Here is a 6,775-nt window from a genome sequence, read left to right on the forward strand (position 1 = left end):
ACCATGGCACAACCCTGCTTAAGGACTTCACTGAGTCTCTATCACTCAAAGCTTAAAGGCCAGATTCCTGAGGAGAGCATCACCACGAGGGTACTTCTCCCAACTCACTTCCTATTCTCTCCATCTTGTGTCTTGCTCTCAGGAATTCAGCAATTTTTTTTTTTTACATGCATAAAGCATGGTGGTACATGGCTCTTCGTCTCTGCTCAAGCTGTTTCCTTCTAACCCCTGACTATACTTAACATACCTTTCAGGATTAGCTAGCAGACCTCTCCTGATTTCCCACATTGTGCACTGCATGCCTTTATCTTAGTACAGTGAAATAATTTCTTATGCGTTTTCTCCTTAACCAGATTCTAAGAATCTTTATTGAAGGGCCAGTATTTGACACCACTCTAATCCAAGTACCTCACTCAGAAAGAGAAATAAATATCAATAATGAATAAATAACAAAAAGAGAAAGAAATAAAATGCTAAACTGAACTAAGTATTAGAAAGTAAAACTTAACAACAGGTAGCATATTATCCAAGCCCTTTCAACATGCAGACACTGTGCTGAGAATTTCCTCTGTTTTAATTTAACCTTACATCCCTGTAAGGTGAGCGGTCCTGTGACCCTTATTTCACAGATGAGGAACATGGGGCCAATGGGCTTAAGTAATTGGTCTGAGGTCACACAGATACTGTGGCTAAAGACAGAATTCCTAACTCTGACTCTTGGACTTAAGTGCTCAACTAACATGCTTCTGGCTGACTTACAAAATAACTTTTTGTAAATGACTAAAAGACAGATTCATGAGATGAACTATCCTGCCCCAAGGCAAAGACTGTTTCAGGAGATGAATCAGTCATTACTGTATTTCAGTAATGCAAGGCCTTTTCACCACTAGAGAAGGGTGTACTTCACTCTAAACCATTTAATCACGCTCAGCTCCATCAGCAACCATGCTGTTAGCTTCCATTATCCCTTACTAAAATAGCATGCTTGAATGGTAAATTCCTAATTACAGAAGAAAGAAAGAGTGGAAAGGTAAATTGCTAGGATCAAACCCATGAGTTAATTTGACCCCTGCCTCCAGAGAATTCCAATTACAAATAGTAAGCAAACCCCCAAATGATATCCCTTCCTGGCTTCCGTGAACAGTTACATATAAAAGAGAAGAAGCAAACATAAACTGAAAAATTCCTAGGGAAGATGGGCAGGTATAATACACAATGAGTTTACAAATGGAGAACTTGAACAGCATCAGACAGGCCCTGAAAATGAATTCAGCCAACAGCACCTCTGAAAACATCACTTCATGTAAACAGATGCAGAATATTCCTCACAAACCATATTTCTATGGACTTTCAGGCTTCTCCGTGGCTGTATTTTAAGAGTTTAAAAATGTGAACTGGAAGCGTAAACATCTAAAGCAGAGTTAAAACTGTGAACAGATTTTTGTCATCGTGTAGAATGGTTTCTTAGCAAAATCGGCCTTCACGGTAGCAAATCAATGCTTTCAGACACACTACTACTATTTCCTAAAATGAAATCACAACCCGGAAATAAAAATGAGAAACAATGATAGTAGGGGCCATCAAAAATACTATAAAGGGTTTATCAATCTGGGGAATTATGTTAATGTGACAGGAGGCTTTTGGGTAGCCGACCAGCTCATCCAGAGGCCGCAGAACAGAAAGGTTTGTAGAACAAATGAAAACGCTTGATTCACAAAAGCTTACTGAATCAATCTTAAACACACAGCCACAAGCAAGGAGCAAGAGAGAGGTTAGCAGACGTAGGGGAGGGTGCAAGCACTTCCTGAATCTTTCTCCATGCTCATTTGCCTCAAGTGACTCATGACTATTTAGTGTCTAAGCCCTTCTGTATTAGTGTTAGGAAAGCAGGAAGGAGGTACCAAAAACTGTGCGGCCTCAACAACAGAAATGTATTGTCTCACAGTTTTGGAGGCTAGAAGATCAAGGCAGAAGGGTTGTTTCCCTCCGAGGACAGTGAGGGAAAAACCGTGCCATGTTTCTAGCCCAGCTTCTGGTGCTTTGCTGCCAATCTTTGGCACTCCTTGGCTTCTGCATCACCTGATCTCTGCCTTCACCTTCTCGTGGTGTTTACCCTATGTGCATTTCTGTAACTAAATTTTCCCTTTTTATAAGGACACCAGTCACATCAGATGAGGGGCCTACCCTACGCTGGTATGACCTCATCTTAATTAGTACAACTGCAACAATCCTATTTCCAAATAAGGCCTCATTCTAGGCACTGGGGGTTAGGACTCCAACATATTAATTTGAGGGGGTATGATGGTTCATTTTATGTGTCAACTTGACCAAGCCATGGGATGTCCAGCTATTTGGTTAAATATTATTTCCAAGTGTGTTTGTTAGGGAGGGTGTTTCCAGAAGAGATAAGCACTTGCCTTGGTGAACTGAGTGAAGCACATGGCCCTCCACAGTGGGAGTGGGCATCATCCAATCTGTTGAGGGCCCCAATAGAACAAAATGGTAGAAGAAAGTTGAATTCTCTCTCTCTGTGTCTCTCTCTGCCTTACTGATTGAACTGAAAGATCTTTTTTTTTTTTCTTTCAGCCCTTGGGCGACACCATCAGCCTTCCTGATTCTCAGATCTTCAGACTCAGACTGGAACCCACACCACCAGCTTTCCTGGGTCTCCAGTTTGCGGACGGCAGATCATGGGACTTCTCAGCCTCCAAAACTGTGAAAGCCAATTCCTTATAATATATCCCTCTCTCTTTCTCTTTCTCTTTCCCTCCCTCCCTCTCTACTGATACTCTTCTAATACTGTTTCTCCGCAGGACTCTGACAAATACTGAGAGCGAGTGGCACAACTCAACCCGTATCATCTTCCGTCCCTTCTTATCTTACACGTGTGCTATTCACTGTCAACAGATCTCACAAGCTACTTGCTTCTATAACGTACCGCACCCATCTCCCTTCTTTACTTCTCCTATTTCAGTAGATAAATTAAATTTTCTTAAACACTGTAGCAAACACACATCATAAGACCAAATGTTTTAATCTGTAAAATAACACAAATATATAGGAACCCACTGACCGACAGTTTTTAGTGATTCTGCCAGGTATCAGAAAATTCTGCCATTCGATTGCTATCACCCAGAAAGTCTCTTTATCCATTACTATCAAATGATCTGGCTCTTGTACCAAAGGCAACACTGCTCACCTCCACCCAGGGGCAGGAAGCTACATGGCAGCAGGTTTCATATCCATAATTACATAATTCTTGTGAAGCTCATAAGGAGATACAGTGTTTACTTGATAAATGAGACGAAGGAAGAGAGATGGAGAGGAGAGAGCAACTTTTCAAGAGAAGTTTTTGATCAGTTCTTTGCAATAGCCTGTTTCCTGTGGGTCTCCAGGCTTAGCAGTCGATTTCCCTTTCATTAAACATTTATTTTTATGCCAGAGGAACTGTGACACACCATAAAATCCGGGCAGTACCTAGGAAATAGTACTTCTCAGTAAAGATTAAACACTACACAGAATAATGAGACAGAAACTGTAACTCATAGCATTTTCAAATTATCCAATATTTGGAAATCCACAGCATAGGTGCAAAAATAACACATTATTGTTTTACGTCACAGAGGTTAAAGTTATATATAGAAAGAAATACCTAGATCATGGTTTGTCCTAGAAAAACCCTCCAAGAAATTTAAGATTCTCTTTGCACTTTCCTACCTGCATTTCCTTCCTCCGCCTGGGAAGTCTTATTATATACCCTGTCCTGTATTTGCTTACTCTGCATAGGACTCCCCCCAATTACAGGATTTATACCCAAATGAATAATTATTCAAGAACAAAAAACGATATTCTCGTTCTACCAACCCTCACAGCCATCACAGCACTACCCTATCTATATTTCTACATACGCCTCGCCTACTCCACAGCATTAACCCTATTTCCCTCTACAAACAACATAAAAATAAAATGACAATTTCACTCCACAAAACGAATAACCCTTCTACCAACAGCAATTGTATTATCCACAATACTCTTACCCCTCACACCAGCATTCCCCATTTTACTATAGGAGTTTAGTTTAAATCAGACCAAGAGCCTTTAAAGCCCTAAGCAAGTATAATGTACTTAACCCCTGCCTAATAAGGATTGCAAGACCGTATCTTACATCAATTGAATGCAAATCAAACACTTTAATTAAGCTAAATCCTCACTAGATTGGAGGGATACATCTCCCACGAACTTTTAGTTAACAGCTAAATACCCTAGTCAACTGGCTTCAATCTACTTCTCCCACCGCGAGAAAAAAAAAGGCGGGAGAAGTCCTGGCAGGATTGAAGCTGCTTCCTTGAATTTGCAATTCAAAATGATGATTCACCACAGGACTTGGCAAAAAGAGGACTCGACCCCTGTCTTTAGATTTACAGTCTAATGCCTACTCGGCCATTTTACCTATGTTCATAAATCGCTGACTATTCTCAACCAACCACAAAGATACTGGTACCTTATACCTGTTATTTGGTGCCTGAGCAGGAATAGTAGGCACTGGCCTAAGCTTATTAATTCGCGCTGAACTGGGTCAACCTGGCACACTAATCGGAGATGACCGAGTTTACAACGTACTAGTAACAGCCCATGCCTTCGTGATAATTTTCTTCATAGTCGTACCTATCATCATTGGTGGGTTCGGAAATTGACTCGTCCCTCTAATAACTGGAGCACCTGACATAGCCTTTCCTCGTCTAAATAATATAAGCTTCTGACTGCTTCCTCCTTCCTTTCTACTACTAATAGCATCCTCAATAGTTGAAGCCGGCACAGGCATGGGCTGAACTGTATATCCTCCTCTAGCTGGAAATCTAGCACATGCAGGAGCCTCAGTAGACCTTACCATTTTCTCCCTACATTTAGCCGGCGTGTCCTCAATCCTTGGAGCCATCAACTTTATTACGACCATTATTAATATAAAACCACCCGCTATAACCCAATACCAAACACCCCTCTTCGTGTGATCAGCCCTAATTACAGCAGTATTACTCTTATTATGACTACCCGTCCTAGCAGCTGGAATTACCATACTATTGACCGACCGAAACCTAAACACAACCTTTTTCGATCCCACAGGAGGAGGCGACCCAATCCTGTACCAACACTTATTTTGATTTTTTGGTCACCCCGAAATATTTATTCTAATCCTACCTGGCTTTGGAATAATTTCACATATTGTAACCTACTACTCAGGGAAAAAAGAACCTTTCGGGTATATGGGAATAGTTTGAACTATAGTTTCTATTGGGTTCCTAGGCTTTATCGTATGGGCTCATCGTATATTCACAGTTGGAAGAGACGTAGGTACACGAGCATATCTTACATCAGCCACTATAATTTTTGCTATCCCTACAGGAGTAAAAGTCTTTAGTTGCCTAGCAACACTTCACGGGGGAAATATTAAATGATCTCCCGCTCTAATATGAGCCCTAGGCTTTATCTTCCTTTTTACAGTAGGAGGCCTAACTGGCATCGTCCTAGCTAACTCATCCCTAGATATTGTTCTCCACGACACCTACTACGTAGTCGCCCACTTTCACTATGTACTTTCAATAGGAGCTGTCTTCGCCATCATAGGAGGTTTTGTTCACTGATTCCCACTATTTTCAGGCTATACACTCAACTCAACATGAACAAAAATTCACTTTATAATCATATTCATAGGTGTAAACATAATATTCTTCCCACAACACTTCCTAGGCCTATCCGGTATACCTCGACGGTACTCCGACTACCCAGACGCCTACACAACATGAAATACTATCTCATCAATAGGCTCTTTCATCTCACTATCAGCAGTTATACTAATAATTTTCATCATCTGAGAGGCATTCGCATCTAAACCAGAGGTATTAACAGTAGACCTCACCTCCACAAATCTTGAATGACTAAATGGACGTCCTCCACCATACCATACATTTGAAGAACCAGCATACGTCAACCCAAAATGATCAAGAAAGGAAGGAATCGAACCCCCTCTAATCGGTTTCAAGCCAATATCATAACCACTATGTCTTTCTTTATAAATGAGATATTAGTAAAGCCTTACGTAACTTTGTCAAAGTTAAATCACAAGTGAAAACCCTGTATATCTCCATGGCATATCCCTTCCAACTAGGCTTACAAGATGCAACATCACCTATTATAGAAGAACTCCTACACTTTCATGATCACACATTAATAATCGTCTTCCTAATTAGCTCTCTAGTCCTCTATATTATCACCCTAATACTTACAACCAAACTAACACACACCAGTACAATAGACGCTCAAGAGGCAGAAACTATTTGAACCATCCTCCCAGCCATCATCTTAATCCTAATCGCCCTGCCCTCCCTACGAATTCTCTACATAATAGATGAAATTAATAACCCCTCTCTTACAGTAAAAACAATAGGACACCAGCGATACTGAAGTTATGAATATACCGACTACGAAGACCTAAACTTCGACTCCTACATAATTCCAACCTCGGACCTAAAACCAGGAGAACTACGACTACTAGAAGTAGATAATCGAATGGTTCTACCCATACAAATAACAATCCGAATATTAGTCTCCTCTGAAGACGTACTACACTCATGAGCTGTTCCCTCCCTAGGCTTAAAAACAGATGCAATCCCTGGACGCCTAAACCAAACAACCTTAATATCAACACGACCGGGTCTATTCTACGGACAATGTTCAGAAATCTGCGGCTCAAATCATAGCTTCATACCAGTCGTTCTCG

General features: G+C 40.9%; 1 pseudogene; it reads left to right on the forward strand.

The window, feature by feature from the left end:
* The first annotated feature begins 1,215 nt into the window (after window positions 1-1,215).
* LOC136127896 (cytochrome c oxidase subunit 1-like) lies at window positions 1,216-5,639 on the forward strand (annotated as a pseudogene).
* Window positions 5,640-6,775: the final 1,136 nt, after the last annotated feature.

This window comes from Phocoena phocoena, chromosome 9 (genome assembly GCF_963924675.1).
Source record: "Phocoena phocoena chromosome 9, mPhoPho1.1, whole genome shotgun sequence".
Taxonomy (NCBI): Eukaryota; Metazoa; Chordata; class Mammalia; order Artiodactyla; family Phocoenidae; genus Phocoena; species Phocoena phocoena.